Source organism: Protopterus annectens, chromosome 3.part1 (assembly GCF_019279795.1).
Source record: "Protopterus annectens isolate FY-2018-M chromosome 3.part1, PAN1.0, whole genome shotgun sequence".
NCBI classification, from domain to species: Eukaryota; Metazoa; Chordata; order Ceratodontiformes; family Protopteridae; genus Protopterus; species Protopterus annectens.
The window spans coordinates 113,797,396-113,815,772 of record NC_056732.1 but is presented as its reverse complement, the minus strand read 5'-3'; the positions used below and the strand labels follow the sequence as shown (position 1 = coordinate 113,815,772).

The 18,377-nt window shown below is 37.6% G+C and overlaps 1 protein-coding gene across 1 annotated transcript in view; it reads right to left on the bottom strand.

Moving 5' to 3' along the window:
- The window catches only part of LOC122797638 (coiled-coil domain-containing protein 178-like), a 1,250,322-nt gene that overhangs the window by 926,857 nt on the left and 305,088 nt on the right, over positions 1-18,377 (bottom strand). The window lies entirely within an intron of this gene.

Below are 18,377 nucleotides of genomic sequence, written 5' to 3'. Positions count from 1 at the left end.
AATGTTCTGTTCAGATAAAAATAATAATTCCATAGCTAACCCATCAAAATATATGACTGAATAAATGAATATACAACAAACGATCATTACTATTCAGAAACTTGCATGCTGATTGGACAGCCCAGTCAGCATGCCCATTGTAAATGGAGCATACAATTGCTCCCTGGACCCTGTTTTGATGCACATCCACAAAACAAGCAGCATCAGAACTACTTGATTAAAAGACATAAATTGTGCTTGCTACATAAACAGGTCATGCTGGAAAGACAGATATACTTCTCAGAGAATTTTCATCTGCTTGTAAATGTTTCATCTCCCAAGCCCCTGCTTACACTTATCAAGGGTACCTGAACTTATCAGAGAATTGGGGTGCATGGCTAGGCTTAAAAAGGCCCTTGTGGTTGTTAACCTAGTAAACACCTATGAACCTATGGAACAGGCTCCCCATCCACGTGAAGAAAAATTCCTCCCTATACCTTCCTATACCTATTTAAGCGCAACTTGGACCAATGGATGGGTATTCAGAAATTTACTCCTGGCCCTGTGTCTATGTCTCTGATGGACGGAGGCAGTCAGTAAATCACCCCTATATAAATCAAATTTGTGAGTCACATTTGGTTTGCATGGCTGGGCTAATAAGGCCCAAGTGGTCATTGGCCTAGTATTCACCTTTGAACCTATAAACAAAAAGAAAGTAGTCTGGTCACGTTCTATTGGGATATGCTGGATAACTAGTAAAATATTTTGTGAGGGACGGACACAATAAGAGAAAAATCTGAGATGTTCTGCAAACTTTTGTAAAGTTGAGAGGCATACTTACTGGCAGTATATTCAATTGCACTGCTGGTAAACTTGCCTGTCAAATGCCCAGAGTTTTGCACAATGTCCCTGATTGTCCTCTTATGCAGTGCACATGCAGTATGCATTCAAAGTGCATAAAATTGACCTGAAAGCTACACCAGTCAAGAAATTAAACAAGAAGGCAAGCTTTCTTTTGTCAAAGAAAAGATAGGCAATTTATTTTTTCAGTACAGGACTCCTACCTCTCCTTTTATATGAAAGGAAAAAATAAATAAAACTGGTTATCTAGATGCAGTACCAGCATTTTGCTGATACTTATTTTAATTTTAAATGCTGGTTCTGAATAAAGACCGATAATGTGTGTTTCACTGCTCATAACTAACTACTTATAAAGCTGCTGTTTACCACTTCAGAGAATATATCAGTATTTTGCTACTCAGATTCACAAGAGCATGTCTTTTTTCCATACTGTGCCAGAACAACCTAACTCTGCCTCATCTATTACCAAAGCAACACAAAGAGCTCACTGGGATATCCACATTAATATACAACCCTGTTACAGTACAGTAATGGCATTTCTTCAGTATCAGAATAGCCTATATTTATTTTCATTTTAAATGCTGGTACTGAAGAAATGATGGCAAAGTGTATTTCAGGGGTTTAACTAAGTAGCTACAAAACTACTGTCTAACTGCTATCCTACCTCTCAACTGTCCCTGATTTTCAGGGTAGTCCATGATTTTAACTCACAAATATGCTGTGTCCCTCCTAATCCCCCTAAAGCAGTCAATTTTGGGAGAAGAGGTGGTGGATTACACTTAAAAAGTAATGACAATAATTATATATATAATCTCTTTTTACTTCAGAAAATACATGTTAATTCACATTCTCTTATTCTGTCAACTTCTCAGATTAATAGTCCTAATATTTTAAAAAGTGTCCCTGATTGTCCACAATTATTTCTGGATTTAGAGATAAGAGGTTGAGAGCTATGCTTCATGGGAGATTTTAAAAGATTTATTCTTTTCAAGTTGACAGTATTATGTCTTTCTATCCATCTTTACTAAATATTAGTAAATAGAAAAGAAGAAAACATACAAAAAATAAAAGCATAATTTCAACTACAAGTATGGAACTATTTTTATGATAAAGTGAAAGGATACACAATTAGACACTCAAAAAAGTAAATAATAAATAAAAATTATAATACAAAAGTAACACAATTGTATAATAGCAATAACCCATGGCAGGTGTGAGTAATGCTTGGTTTACTCACTGTTGGATTAGTTTGGTCACTTAGACTTAAATGAGAGCATATTTATAAAATTAATCTTTAGTCTCAGAAACATAACCACTGTAGGCTTTGGTCTCAGCTGTAATGGATTTTCTGTGATACACCAGTTCTGAAGTGCATCTTTCCACACAGATGTGGACAATACATAAAATGCATCACAGATTTACAGCACCCCACCTGAAAAAAGAAAAAAAAAACTGCATGCAGACAATTAGTTCAGTTAATGAACAACAAAACCATGTCAATTTTAACATAAACTATTATTTTATTCATAAAACACCAAATGAAAGAATGAATGAAGTATACTGTTGCTCAATTCATAACAAGATGACAAACGTTGCTTTTTATGAGTTGAGCTGTGCCACAGTAGTTGCATGCAGGGATCAGCAGGTAAAGTATGAAAAAATGTAGTAGACACTCTAAAAAAAGATATGCTGAAAGAGAATCATTCATTTTCTCATTTATATAAAAAAAAGAACAAATGAATGCGGTGCACAAGTTATCAGCTTTTTTGTCCACTATTTTTTGTATGGAGTGCTATTATGCACTGTAGTTCTTGTATTTTTTACAGTGATCAGCTCCACATTTTACCTTTTATGGGGATAGTGAAATGGAGGGGTTTACAAAACATGTGTACTATTACTGTGGAAATTCCTAAACACCAAACAACATTATTCCTTCACTCATTCATTCATTTCTAAAATACTATGAATAAATGAAATAATGCCTTAAACTTTACTGTCTTGTAAATTCCTTGACATCCACACCTCAAACACATAATAAAGCAGTTATGACTGCCTACCCATTCATAATCTATATTATATATAGACAGGTAATTAATGCTTTCAGTTTGTCAGCTATTCTTTTATGTAGAATAGCATTGAATATCCTAGCAAAATCACGTGATGAGGGGAGGATACACACACACATACTACTATCAGATAGTTATTTTATAGTACCAACAATTGATGTTCTCCAGCGCCTCGGCATAAGCCTTTTAACAGAGTATGACAAAACCCATTTCTCATTCCTTTATATAGTAAAAAACTATTCTAATAAAACAATTAAAAAAGCACTTAATTACAGCAGCCATTTCCAATCAAGCTCTCTATTTAACCCCTTAGGGTGTAAAGTGTCAAATTTTAAAATTAACAGTGCTTCTTTCCATTGTAGTTTATTCTTCAAGCACATACCTTTCATCAACAAGTGGATAAAATGTTTTTTGTTACAACATATGGAACATATACAGAGAAATTAGTAGAAATTGTTATGTTTTATTGGACACATTTGTTACAAGATCCATGCTTGGGTGAATTGTTACCTCAAAAACCTATGGTGTCTTATAGACGTGGAAAAAGTATTAAAGATATGCTAGTTCATGCTTATTTTATTTTTTCTGCTGCCAGTCTAACTAAATGTATTTCTGATTATGGTTTTAAAGCATGTGGTCATTGTAGTATATGTAACCAAACAGTAAATTCTTTTGACTGTATAAATGGAAAGAAATTTAATGTGAATGGTAATTTTAGTTGTAACACAGAGGGTATTGTATATGTACTCAAATGTGAATGTAATTTATTTTACATAGGTGAATCAAAAAGAAGTTTTCGAGTCAGGTTCTTAGAACATCTGAGAAATATTAAAAATGAAAAGGTAGAAAGCCCTTTAGGCTTTCATTTTAAAAAATATCATAACAGTGATGGTAAGAATTTAACAGGCACAATTTTGGAAAAAGTACATTGTGTGAAAGGTATGTGCTTGAAGAATAAACTACAATGGAAAGAAGCACTGTTTATTTTAAAATTTGACACTTTACACCCTAAGGGGTTAAATAGAGAGCTTGATTGGAAATGGCTGCTGTAATTAAGTGCTTTTTTAATTGTTTTATTAGAATAGTTTTTTACTATATAAAGGAATGAGAAATGGGTTTTGTCATACTCTGTTAAAAGGCTTATGCCGAGGCGCTGGAGAACATCAATTGTTGGTACTATAAAATAAATTCTTTGGATATACTGGCCGAGTCGTTTCCTGGACTATTTTTCCTTCTTGGTGGTTTAATATACTATCAGATAGTTGTTTACAGTGCCACTTTTTGTGAAAGTATGATGATGATGTCATGGTGCATGAGTGAAATGGTCTTTTAAGCAAATGCTTTTTACTGAAATTGGCTTTGTGGCTCTGTCTCTCTGTCCTGCTGTGGTTTTTGTCTCGCTAAGCCAATTTCAATAAAAAGCATTGTAATAATGACACAGGGACAATATTTTAGTCTATAAGTAAAATATTGTCCCTCTGTCATTAGTGAGACAATACACACATACCAGATCCATTAAGAATAACATACAGATATACAGACATGCATACACATACACACAGACACAGACACACACACACACACACACACACACACACACTCATTTCTCCCTACATAATTTCCTCCACCTGTATCATTTTTGACATTATCACTTAACATTAGGTAAAATGCAGATAAATAATGACAATTTCAGTTCAAAAGGACAGAAAAACTAATTAGGCAGACTGATAGTGGTTGTTTTACATGATTACTGTCACCATATTTATCAGCAAACAAGTTTGATTAGCAAAACATTAATAATTTTAACACAGGGCGAAACACAAGTCACAGACTAAGCCTGTATTCATTCACACAAGGCAAGCCTTTAGCTAACCCAAAGATGCCGCAAGGGTAAAACGACTGGTAAGAGTAATTGGCTGCTCTCTCACTACAAGGTCCTGGGAAAACTTACACTTTAGGGAAAAAGTAGTGCCACCTTAAAATTGTCCTTAGATGAATTGATCCTTTGTGTTCCACCCTCTTTCCATCTATTCCCCAGAAACTGGAGATCTTGCAGTAAATCGTCACAGCCCCTATGCAGATGTGATTAGCACCCCTTCCGCCATTGAGCTGACACACTTGAGCAGCTGTATAAAAGCTTGTCTGTCCTCATGGAAGAATCCTAGAGGCTGGTCTCGTTAATTCTGTGCTGTGATTTTTGTGAGGTGTGGAAGAATTTGGGGCACAAGTTGAGTGGGACAAGGAACAAAGTTAGACTGAAGTTTATTACACTGTTGTGAGGAGGTGTGCTAAGACGGGAATGAAGTATGTTATGAAAGAAGTGGTAAAACGTGTGTAAAGGCTAGTAGCCAGGTATAAAACATAATATAATTGGGACAGGCTACTGGACAAAGTAATGTAGGACAGTAAGAGCAGAAGCATACACACACACACACACACACACACACACACATACACACACACTACGAGCAGCCTTAAGCAAAAACAGACAGAGAGGCAGACACACACATACACTCACACACACACACACACACACACACACACACACACACACACACACACACACACTTGCATCTCCCTACATCATTTCATACATACACATACTTAGAAATTACTTAAAAACTAAAAAGGAAAAAATAAAAATATAAATTAAAAAAAACGTTTTTTAAAAAAGGAATGCTTTTTATTGAGTCACTAAGTATAAAAATAAGGACGAGTGAAAACTTTGCAAAAGAAACACAGACAAGCTGATTTCAAAAAAGCATTTGAGGTTGGTTTTATTGATTCCTGCTACTTCCTCTGGTACCTCATCATAATCAGCAAAACCAGCCTCAAATGCTTTTCTGAAATCAGCTTGTGTTTCATTTGCTAAGTTTTCACTCATCTTCCTTATTTTTTACTTTTAGAGTGACTCAATAAAAAATATTCTTTAAAAAAATGTATTTTTTTTTATTATATTTGTATTTAATTTATCATTCTGTAGTATATGTACTTTCATTCTTGATTTAGGTTGTTCTGGCTTTACTGAGGAATGTGATAGCCAAACAAAATGGTAGGCAGTATTGAATGATGTCTGCTTCTTAATTAAGAGCTAAGAAAAATACATTTGGTTGTAAGATCACTTCACCCCAAACTATTAAACTGGTGCATTTCTTACACAGTGTGAAAAGAGTGTGTTCCAAATGTTGGCTATCACTCATTGCCTTGGATTGTTTTAATTAGTCTGGATTTGGAACCTGTTTTTATTCCAGAATTTCAGTATTATTGTTGGGCTGTTTAATTCACTATGTGCTTTTTATGTCTGGGCTGTGGTTCACTTACAGTTTACTCTGGGCTACGGTGTTAAAGCTGACTGTTGGTAGCACATGTTTGGCCAACAAAGACCCAGATTGGTTGTTTTCCTTTTAGCCTTCTCTCTCACTGCTTAACCTTTTAAGCTAAAATTTTCATATCTTATGGCCAATACAGATTCAGGCTGGTATTTATTTTATATGCTGACCAAGAGAGAACACTGATCCATGTGGACTTTTTTCTGACTTAGACTAAGGTACTTCAGCACTTTTGATACTTTTGGGCAGCTCTGATTCTTCCTATGGGCTGTTTGGTTATTATGAAACACTGGCTCCTGTATTACATAAATTATGATCTTGTTTTTGACAAGTAAACCTTTTTTGAACAAGAAACATCTTTAGTGGTTATCATTATGGCATAGGCAATCATACATTTTTATAAATAAAAACAAACCATATAGACATAGTTTCAGTTGCAAACATTATAACTCACATATAATCTTCTATTCAGTCACTGTCAACTGAACATTACATAGATCATTCAATTCATGCCTTCCCTAAAACTTCATTCCTCCTCCAAAACATTATTCTGCCTGTATTGTTCCCACAATTCCCATTTTTTCTATGTAATTTGCTCCTACCCTATTCTAAAGATCACACTTCCAGTTCTTTTATTTCTGTTACTATAGTCACTACTAATAGTATGGTTGGTTTGGACCTAAACTCAGCAAGAATTTACTATCTCTTAGCAATTCTGATTCTGTATCATTGCTTTAAGAATATAATTTCCTTAGTTACACCAATATGCTCACCCAGTATTTCTGACAGAGTAGTCTACAGGGAATTTTTAAAGTCTGCCCTTTCATTACACTGCCAAAAATATGATCACAATTATCTGTTTCTTCCCCATCATACCTCCAAAATTTGCAATCTACCTGAGGAAAATTCTTTGGAGTCTGCTTGGATTATAAAAATATATATGCAAACAGTTCAAAACAAAAATCCTAAATTTTCTAGATTCTGCTGCATATTTGGGAGTCATACATATATCCTCCCATTGTTTCTCTGTGAATTGCTTATCCAGCCTCTCCTCCCAATCCTTTTGATCCTCCTCTGATAGATTTCTACAGTTATGCAATATATGTCCTACTAATCATCCCTTTTTAACAGCAGCATCTGTTCTAGATTTTACAAAAAACTCTACTACTGCTGGTATTTCACTTGGATCCCCCTATTTTTTCTCTTTGCCTATACTGTGATATATTCCTTGATAGGGAATGCAATCTCTAGCCTGCATTCCAAAAGAATTCTTGGCCTTTCTATTACCTTTCCCTCTGTAATTATTTGCTCCTAATACCTTGGTTCCTTTGCCATTTTTTCCAGTAAATTCCAACCCCCTCTTGCCATTCTCTGTACTCCTAACTGCAGTCATCCCCATTCCTGTGTTGGCTTAGTTTTTAGAATACATTCTGCTACTTTATGAAGATAATGTTTCATGTGGTTACTGTTATTCTCCATAAGGATCTGCATCCAAAATCCCAGTTACACCTTATTTCTTGAGCTTCCCCACCTGTTTCATTATCATGCCTTTCCACTTTGAATTACAGCTTTCTGCTTGTGCTATGATCAGGAGCATTAACTGTGTAGCTCTCAAATAACAGGTAATCCCAAACCATACTTGTCCTACTGGAAGGATCAACTTATCCCAAACACTTGCCCTATTCCTCTCCCAGATAAAATCCTTCAATTCTTTATTAATTGCTATCCACAAATTCTCCTCTGGTTAATAAAAATATGCCTGACATGTATAAAAGTAAAGGGACTAAAATATGTTTAATGCTTGTATTTTGCTATTAATATCCATAAAACAGAGCTTCAATTTTCTCAGTTTTTGGATTATCTTTTTTTAGTCTCTTCCCACATGTCATTAGCTACCATAACATAATCCTTTTTAACCCATACTCCTAAGTACTTCATTTTATCATGTCCTCATAATATGGGTATTGCTGAACCAATTAGTGTGTGGGTACATTTATTTATTTTTATTTTATTTTACATTTGTTGACCGGGATAGTCCGACTGGATGCATGTCCATTTTCAGTGGAGGCCCAGGGAGAAAAGCTCCAAGGGTAAGCAGATACAGCATTACATAATACCAGCATTACATATTACAAACAGATTATTTACAGAGATTACATAAGTAAGCAAGTTAAACAAGTTCCACAGGTTAAAGTTAGTCCTGAGCACAAGTCAGGATTAAATTAAATTACACAGTAAACTGGTTAACAGATTTTTACACATTCGAGTTAGCCAGGCTTGATACATTGACATAGCCAGTTAAGTGACAAATGTTGTTTGAGTCTAGTTTTAAATTGACCTAAGGTGGAAAGTAAGGTAATATCAGCTGGAAGTGAGTTCCAGGATCTACTTACAGAGTTTGCAAAGAGAGAATCACCGGCTGTGTTATTAATTTTGCTAGTCTGAATTAGTAGTTTGTTAGAGGATCGAAGCGGTCTAGGATTGTTATAGGGGGTGATAATATTTTTAAGTGCAGGAATAGTGCCCGGATTATAGAGGATTTTATAGGCCATAATCAGTTGGTTATACTGGATTAGGCTAGGTAGTGCAAGCCAACCAAGCTGATTTAGATTGATGCAATGATGTGTCCTAAAAGGCAGCCCAGTGGCAAACCTGGCAATGTGGTTGTAGCAAATTGAGAGTTTGTTAAGGACAGCCTTGTTCAAATTCGAGAGTAGAGGGGATGCATACAGAAGGGTTGAAAGAAGGTGAGAGCGAGCTATGGCAATTTTAGCTGGAGGGGTTAGGAAGGCTTTTATTCTGTAAAGTGACCCTAGTTTTTATTGATGGTTTTGATAGTTTGGTTAACATGTAGGTCAAATTTGAGATTATTGTCTATGATGACACCTAATAGTTTTGTAGATGGGTCAGGGAGATTATTGTGCCATCATTTGATTTTATGGTAAAGGTGAAAGCGGTAGACCTACGTGTTGGTGAAAATAACAGCATTTTAGTTGTTTTGGGATTTAGGATCAGGCGATGTTCAGAAAGCCAGTTTTCTATTGTATTAAAGGTGGTCTGGGTAGCTGACCATAACTCTACTGGAGATGTGGCTGAGCAAATCAGAGTAGAGTCATCAGCATATTGGATACAGCTGACTTTTGGGATGACAGTATAAAGGTCATTAATGAAGATGGAGAACAGCAAGGGCCCTAGTATAGAGCCTTGTGGTACTCCGAGGGTGTTAGGTAGAAGGTTAGAGAGTTTGTTCTGCCAGAGGACAGCCTGCTGTCGACCATTCAGGTAGGATTGAAACCATTGGAGGGCTCCAGTATCTAGACAGAATGTTTGCAGGGTGTGGATTAAAAGTTGGTGATCAACCATATCGAATGCCTTGGAAAGATCCAAAAAGAGGGCTGAGGATATATAATTATTGTTGCGATTATGGTTTATGGTGTTAGTAAAGGCTAGGAGGGCTGAAGTAGTGCTGTGATGAGGACGGAAGCCATGCTGAGTATCTGCCATAAGGCGATTTTGGATTAGGTGGTGCATGAATTGTCTATGAATACATTTTTCCATAATCTTTGCAAGTGGAGAGAGTATAGCTATTGGCCTATAATTGAAGAATTCAATAGAGCTGCAGTACAGCTATTGCCTTTATTTTATCTTCATTAACTTTGTATCCTGAAAAGACTTGAATCTGTCTAAGAATGTTCCACAACACTGAAATGTCCTTTACTGGTTTCATATGGTTCACAATAATATCATCTGCAAATAAAGACAACTTTTCCTGATTATCATACAAGTTACATCCTTGAATTTCTGAGTCCATTTTTTTTTCATTGCCTTGCTCCTCTGTTCAAACAGAACTTATCAGAAAGGACCCTCTATCCACTTTAATTTCCACCTCTAATTCCTCATATATACTCTTAATTAACCTTATTATTATATTGTGTCAGGGAATGCAAAAGCTTCCATTGCCTGACTCATAAAATCCCAGCTTACTCTCTTGAATGCTTTCTCTGAATCAAGACCCAACAACAGTGGTATTTTCTAACATCCTGCTTCCTTCCGGATTATCATTGTTTTATTAATGCTGTTAAATGTTTGTATGCCCTCCAGAAAACCACAATGATCCATATCTATCAGTTTTGGCATCACCTTTGCCATTCCTTTAGCCAGTATAGTCATAAACACTTTATAATCATGGTTTAGAATTAAAATGGGCCTATATGAAACTGGATTTGTTAGGTCTTTACCATCTTCAGATATTACAGCCATCACAGCTTTCTTCAAGGATGTTGGTGCTTCTCCAGATTTTAAAATGCTGTTATATGATTCCAGATCTTTATCACTTTCTTACATCCAAGCTTCCAAACTTCCACAGGAATAGTGGAGGCTTTCCTGTAGATTGGCTATACATCACCATTTTAATTCATCTCCTCCTATACTAACCGTTAATAATTGAGCCTCAGGTACTTCTAAAACTAGGTACATTTAATTCTTCCATATACATTTCCATTTGCACATTTTCTTGATTTCCACATTTCTCTGCTTTATATAGATTTTCATAAAATTTCCAAAATATTTCTAATACCTCTGCAGGATCTCTAGTTGTTTTTCTTTTCATAGGCTCCTTAAGCTTGGCAACACCCCTTTCTACATTCTGTTGCCTGAGCCATTGTGCTAAAAGCCTTGTGCTCAGAAGTTATACAGCAATCTTCTAAATGTATGCAGATTATCTAAATAGTCCCTTATTTTCTCTTTAGCATTCTGCAGTTGCACCTCTTGTTCTGTGAGATTACCACTACTCTGCAATACCGTAACCTTTCTTAGTCCCTCTGAAAATGTTGGTTATTTCTTAACCATATCTCTTTTTCATTTAATTCTACCATATTCTTAAATTCCACTTTCATTTTATCCCACTCCCTAGCTATAGTTTCAGAAGACATTTCTGTCTCCCCTATTAAATCCTAAATAATTTCCACTACCCACTCCTTAAATTCTTCTCTGTTTAACAGATAAGTGGGGAAACACTAGTATCTCATGTGTATTTCATTACCCTGCATTTTTATGTTGTTTATTATTGGCGTATGATCTGAAATAGCTACTGGATGCATATCAAAACTTTCAAATAAATGCACATCATCATCATCATCATCATCAGCCCCCTTTTCCCATTTTTTCTACATGGGGCCGGGGTATAGTGTTAACTGTCGCCAGGTCTCTTGATTCAGTGCCACACTCCTACCTTCGTCAACACTCATGCATGACTGTTGCATATCTTCTTTCACACAATCCATCCACCTCTTTGCTGGACATCCTCACTTCCTCTTACCTTCTTCCTGTTAATCCCAAATCTTCCTCACCATTTTGTCTTCTGCTTTTCTGCACATGTCTAAACCACCGTAGTCTGTTCTCTTTCATCTTTTCTACAATTGGAGCTACTTTGGCTTCTGCTCTTATGTCTTAATTTCTTCATCTGTACCACAGTGTGCATCCTACCACCCTTCTCAGGCACTTAATTTCAATCACATCTAGCTTCTTCAACTGTTCTGCTTTTACTGCCCAGGTTTCTGTACCCTACAGTAGTACTGGTCACACCACTGTCTTGTAGACCTTACCTTTAAGCTTCTTTGGCATTCTTCTGTCATAGACTACACCTAGGACTATATGCCAGTTGGCTGCAGCCCCTCTGATTCTAGCTTTGACCTCTTCATTCAGACTTCCCTTTTCCTCAACCACCCTTTCCCTTCTATCTCTGTTCTCAGCTTCTTCTCATTTCCCCAGTTTGCTGCCATTACCACTGTCTCATGTGCCTTCAGTTTTGTACTCCATTCTCCTATCCTTTGGTGAAGTTCTAGGTCAGAGTCAGCCTATAATGCCACATCGCCTGCATACAGCAACTTTGTTGATCTGTCCCCTCTGACCTGTTTGCTAATGTAGCCCATCACCAGTATGAATAGCAGTGGGCTCAGAGCTGAACCCTGGTTTACACCCACTCCCACTGGGAGCCCCTCTGTGAGGCCGAACACTGTTCATACTTGAGTCATTGGGTCCTTGTACATAGTCTGCACTAATTTTACCAATGTTTCTGGGACTTCAAACCATGCAGTACTGCCCACATCAGCTTTCTTGGGACCTTGTCATATGCTTTCTCCAAGTTTAGGAATGCCCAGATGGACTCTCTCCTTATCTCTAGCTTCTTCTCAAATATCTATCTCACTGCAAATATCAAGTCTGTTGTGCTGCATCCTGAGCTGAATCTGAACTTCTCATTTCCCATCATACTTTATACTACTCTGCATATCCGTTTATCAGTCATCCTCTCCAGAACTTTCATACAATGTGATAGGAGTTTGATGCCTCTGTACTGCCCCCACAGTTGTGGATGTCCCCTTTGTTCTTGTACACTGGCATGAGTATTCTCCAGTCATCTGGGATACGCCTTTCTCTCCACACTGCTATTAGTACCCTCAGGAGCCATTTCTCCCCTATCTCACCTAGCATCTTTATCATATCTGCTGTGACCTCATCTGACCCTGCTGATTTCCCTGACTTCATTTTCCCTTAGTGCTGTTCTTACTTCTTCTAGGGTGGGCTCCTCTTCTTCTCTCATCTTAGGTTGTTTCTGGCTCAGTACAGCTTTTGTGGGGTTTTCTTCATTCAGAAGCTGCTGGAAATACTTCTTCCATCTGCCTTTGGTGCCCTGTGGACTGGTGAGCAGGTTGTAGCTGGCATCCCTTATGAAGGGTGTCCTGACTATCTTCTTTATCTTTCTGTCTTTGCCTTGCAGCCTGATATAGCTTCTTTGTGCCACTTACTGAGTCACTTTCCAGAAGTTGGTAGAGTGCCTCCGATGTCCTATTCTTTGCTGTTACAACTTCTTTCTTAGCCAACCAGTAGTTCTTCCTAGCCTCGTCAGTCTTTTATATCTCCCACTTCTTCTTGCACTCCTCCTTTCTTTTGATGACTTCTTGGACTTCTGTATTCCACCACCAACTTTCCTTATGTACCTTATTTCCATACGTGGCTCGGCCACATATCTTTTCCGTAGTCCTAACACATGCTGTTTTTAGGCATTGCCATTTTTGTTCAACTCCACCTATTTCCTCGTCTTCTTGGGGTGCTAGAGTCCTGAGTAATTCCTTGAACTATTGTCTTTTTTCTCCAGTCAACTTTCAGGTCTTCAGCCTGGTCCCTGTTGGCCTTAGAGCCTTCTCTGACCACTTCTTGCAGCTGATTGGGGCAACTATTGGTTTATGCTGTGGCCCGACTGTTTCACTAGGGATGACTCTGCAATCATGGATTGTACCCCAGAGCCTTTTCCTTACTAGGAGGAAGTCTACCTGAGTTGCAAGTTGGCTACTCTTGTATGTGATCTTGTGACTGCCTCTCTTTCTGAGCCATCTGTTGGCCACTTATCAAGCCATTTGCCAAACAGAAGTCTAGAATGGCTTCTCCTTCTTTATTCCTGTTGCCCCACCCATGTGGACTCAGGCAGTCCTCATAGCTTGTTCTGTCTGTCCTAAAATGTGCATTCAAGTCACCCATTATCAACACCAATTCATGTTGCCCTGCTTTATCTAGTAGGTCCTGCAACTGCTGTCTGAATGCACTCTTTTCCTCACTATCACAACCCTGCTGTGGGGCATAGGCTGAGATTATGAATACTGCCCTATCATTACACTGGAGTCTGACTGCCATGAGTCTGTCATTAATTCTGATAATATCCCTCACTGCCTTCTGAAGCCTCTCTCTCACCAGAATTCCTACACAGTTTCTAGCCTGTCCCACTCATGGGTAGTAAAGTCTGGATCCCAAGCCAAGTGGCTTTGCTGCACTGCCCTTCCATGTCATCTCTTGGATACATAAGATGTCCAGCCTTCTCCGTATCATCATGTCATCCACTTCCAAGCTGCATCCTGTCAGTGAACCTACATTAAATGCAGCAATTCTCAGTTCATGTTTGGCAGGTTGGTTGGTTTTACATCCAGCTTTCACTCAACAGAGCTATCCCAGGTAACTCAGACTGGGCAACTAGATACAAGCCAGCAAGTAGCTTATTGACACAGGGCTGCTTGATTTTATGGTGGCACACACTGGCCCACAGGGGCACATATACCCCTCCCTCCATTAGCAAGGGTCCCTGGCATGGGTCAGAGAAGGCCGGGTCATCAACCACTTATCACCGGTAACTACCCATGCCCATTTTGGCAACATTAATCAATATGACCAAATCACCTAGAGCCATATTTTACACCATTGAGTGGCTAACCCTATCACGGTGTGCAGTCTGTGATCTATATTCTCCTATCTCCGCTCAGCAAAGTAGACACCCACAGAGGTTGGTCTGTACAACTTCCTTCCATAGGGTACATGCAGAATCTGTGCTGCTGCCACAGCTCCAGTCATTGGTGAGTTTGAGATGGAAACACTCAGCATGTTTTTCAGATGTGGGAGAAACCCCACGGAGACACAGGGAGAAGATGAAAACTCTAAACTGGCATTGGTCGGAAGTCAGGATCGGACCTTGTAGCTTAAGCATGGGAGGCAAAGACCTTAACCATTATGCCAATTGGTCTCAAATGGTTTCAAATAAATGCATGTTTCTGTAAAATATTATTTCTGTCTAGACTAGTTCAGTTTTTGTACCTTGGGGAAATTATACAGAAATTCTCTTGAGAGTTTATTCTACTGAATTCACATCTTTCACACCAGATATTTTCATAACTTTCCTCAAAAATGCTACCATCTTTTGTTATATTTTCCTTCCAGGCCCCCCCAAGATACATCCTCACTGTGGCAAATCAAATTCCAGTCCCCACCTATAAGTAATATTCACTGCTGAAAGCTGATTATTTTTCCAGAATTTCCTTGAACTCTACTGTAGCAGTTTTAGGTGGAATATAAATACATGCAAATGTAATCCTCCCCTCTTACCAGTAGCTCCTTACTACTACAAATTTACCATTACTATCATTTTTCCCTCTTCCATCACTATTGGAGCTCTTCTAACAATTAATATAAGTACTCTCCTTATCCTTTGTCCAAGATAATTCAGCTCAATAACCATGCTGAAATCCTTTTTTTATCAAAATCACATGCACATTTATTTCCAGTTGTGCCTCCTGTAAAATAACTATTTGCACTCTGCATTTCTTAATATAGTTCACTGCTCTTTCTTTTTTGCATATACATGTGAGACCATTCATGTTCAAAGATAATATGGAAAGTGTTGCCATTCTGATGAGAAGTTATTACGCCACCTGTTTTGTGTAACAGTTTTTTAATGTTAGTTTCAACTTTTGTGTTACATGCATACATTAATGTTTGTCGGGTTGATCTTTTATACAGTTGTTTCTTTTCATATCCATTTGAACATATGTCACATCTTACAAGATATTTTGTTTTAATGAAAACCCTCAAACAAAACACAAACACACCCACATAACCTATTAACTTAATGCAAACACAGAAAACTATGCATATCTTCGAATAATGAAGTTTAACCCTCCTAATATGATGAACTGTCCCAGAATGTCAGCTACACTCACAGGCTTTAATTGACATTAAGGTTATCCATACTAAGGCGTATAGCGCAGCATCTGCTTCTACTTACACAAAGTGTTATCTGTTTTGTCTTATCTTTATTTCTCTTCCAGATGTAGATAACAACTTCACTGCTTTCAGAAAACATTATATTTTAGCCATTGAAAGAAAAAAATAATTCTGTTTTTATATCCCTCTTATCTGCTTGTCTCCACAGAGACATGAAAACCAGATACACAGTTACTTTCAGCTGCAAGCTTCTCATGATGCACTGTGAACATTTATTTGCTACAGGAAAACTTTTCATTACATTTAATGCTCTTTTATTTACTTGCTTCCGCTTAAAATGTGTTGTTAGATCAAGCCAATGGCCTTAATCCAGTCATTCCCCTATGTAAAAGTAAGAAAAAACATATCAATTTACTTATATAATGATCTGTATACATTTACAACCAGTCCCTCACATCAGCAACATATGATTACAGCCTATTGTCTTAAATATGCTTATGCCCAGGCTTTAGTTTTCTATTATCAAATGATATTGCCTACATTTCTTAAACTTAAACAACAAGAAAGAAAGAAGGAAAAAGGGCACCTGTTTACTTTAGTATCCTTATAACACACAAAAAATAACTGAAAATGCTTTACTATATTGCATGTAGTATATATCATGTTTATAAAAGTACTGTTAAGAACAAAAATTGTTTTACTTACAATTACCTCTTTCCTTCTTCTTCCCAGCTCATTAATGTTTTTCCAAACATTAATGACATGAATAGGGCATATGCTTTGGAGTCCCCTATAAGTTAAGTTTAACAAAATCAAAAAAAAGTTAAATATTTCAAGGTTTTTTTGTTCCAGCATATTTCACAAATGTGATTAATGATTTGTAATCCCACATTTATTCTTTAATTTCTGAGTTGTTGGTTTTGCTCCTGTTAATCTCTGTCTCCCAACTCCAGTCTCTTGTTCATTTCCAACATACTCCATGTTCACCATAACGATGCATCCATGTTGTCTGTTTTCTTCCTTCCTTAACCTTTGAGTTCTGGATCTGTCCTTGGGTTTGACTTCATCCACTTCTCAGACATTGAAGCCATAGCTGAAGCTCCAACCCTTATCCATAATCCTAGCCCAATCCCCAAATTACCTCTGATTGAGTCTGCCCACTTGATATAAACATAAAGAAAGGAAACAGTTCTGTAAATGTATAGAAACAAGACAGGAAAGGTATAGCAAAAGGGAAATACCTCCAGGTCATACAAGGAGACCATATGAATATCTTCTTCCAGTGGAAGGGGGAAGAGGGAGGGCAGATTGATGAAGGATGAAAACAGACAACACAGATGCATTGTTATTGCGAATACATAACTTTTGTATCTGATGCTGTCTTTTTTGTACATGCATCAACCTTTAGGACAGACTTCCTAGCTAGTATCAAGCCAGGGTGGTCTCATGAAAGGATATTCCACAGTATGACAGAATGAAAAGCAGCCCTCCTGGAAAGCACATCCAACATGTAATGAGTTATGAAGGTGTGAGCAATGGACCAAGTAGCAGTAGCACAAATGTCACCTATAAAAATTATGGATAAGAAAGCAGAAGAAGTGGAGACTGACCTTGGGAAATGAGCTTGTGGTGGTCCTGATAAAGGCAAATCCTTCTGTTTATGAACATAAGAAATACATTCAGTGAACCATCATACTAATTTAACTTTTGACACAGATTGTCCCAACTTAGCTTTTGAAAATAAAGTAAAAGTTTGGTCCAATTTCCTGAAAGCTTTTGCTCTGTGGAGATAAAATCTCAGCTGACTGTGAACATCCAATAAATGAAGCATAGACTCCCCTTTATTGCAGAATTTAGGGAAGAACACTGGTAAATTATTGGGACTGGTTAAAGGCAAATTCAGAAGCAACATTAGGAAGAAAGCAAGGATTGATGCAAACAGAAAGTCTGTCTTTATGAAAAATTATATAAGGTGGCTGGCAAGATAAATCCTGAAGTTCCAAAACTCTACTAGCAGATGTAATAGCAACTAGAAAAACTATTTTCCAGGGAAATAAATGTTAGATCATCCTTTGCTATGGGTTCAAATGGGGACTGAGTTAAGGCCTAGAGAAAACTGTTATATCCCAAGGAGGGGTAGGGCCCGTTATAGGTGGCCTGCATAACCTAAGGATGGCCATTGACAAATGATCTTTATCAACATGAAAACTGATGATTCCAACAAGCTGTACTTTGATTGTAGAGTAACTTGCTCCATTATGAAAACTAGAAGTCAGTGATTCTAATACTGCTGGAATGGGCACTGAAAATGGGTCTAGATTTATTTTGTTAGCCCAGCTAGAGAATCATTTCCATTTCCTCATGTATATCTTTCTAGTGCAGACTTTTTGAGAAGAAGTAAGGATGGTGAAAAACCTGGGAAGAAAGCCTGGACTGTCTAAGCATCGATGAAATTGGAGAAACCATGCAATCAACCTGAGGGCATCTATGTCTAGGTGAGGTAGCCAGGAGAGGTGAGACAGAAGATCTGGAAGGGGACCCAGAACCCAGGTAGGGCATATCAGATGAGCCCAGAAGAATGAAAACCACACTTGTCAAGGCC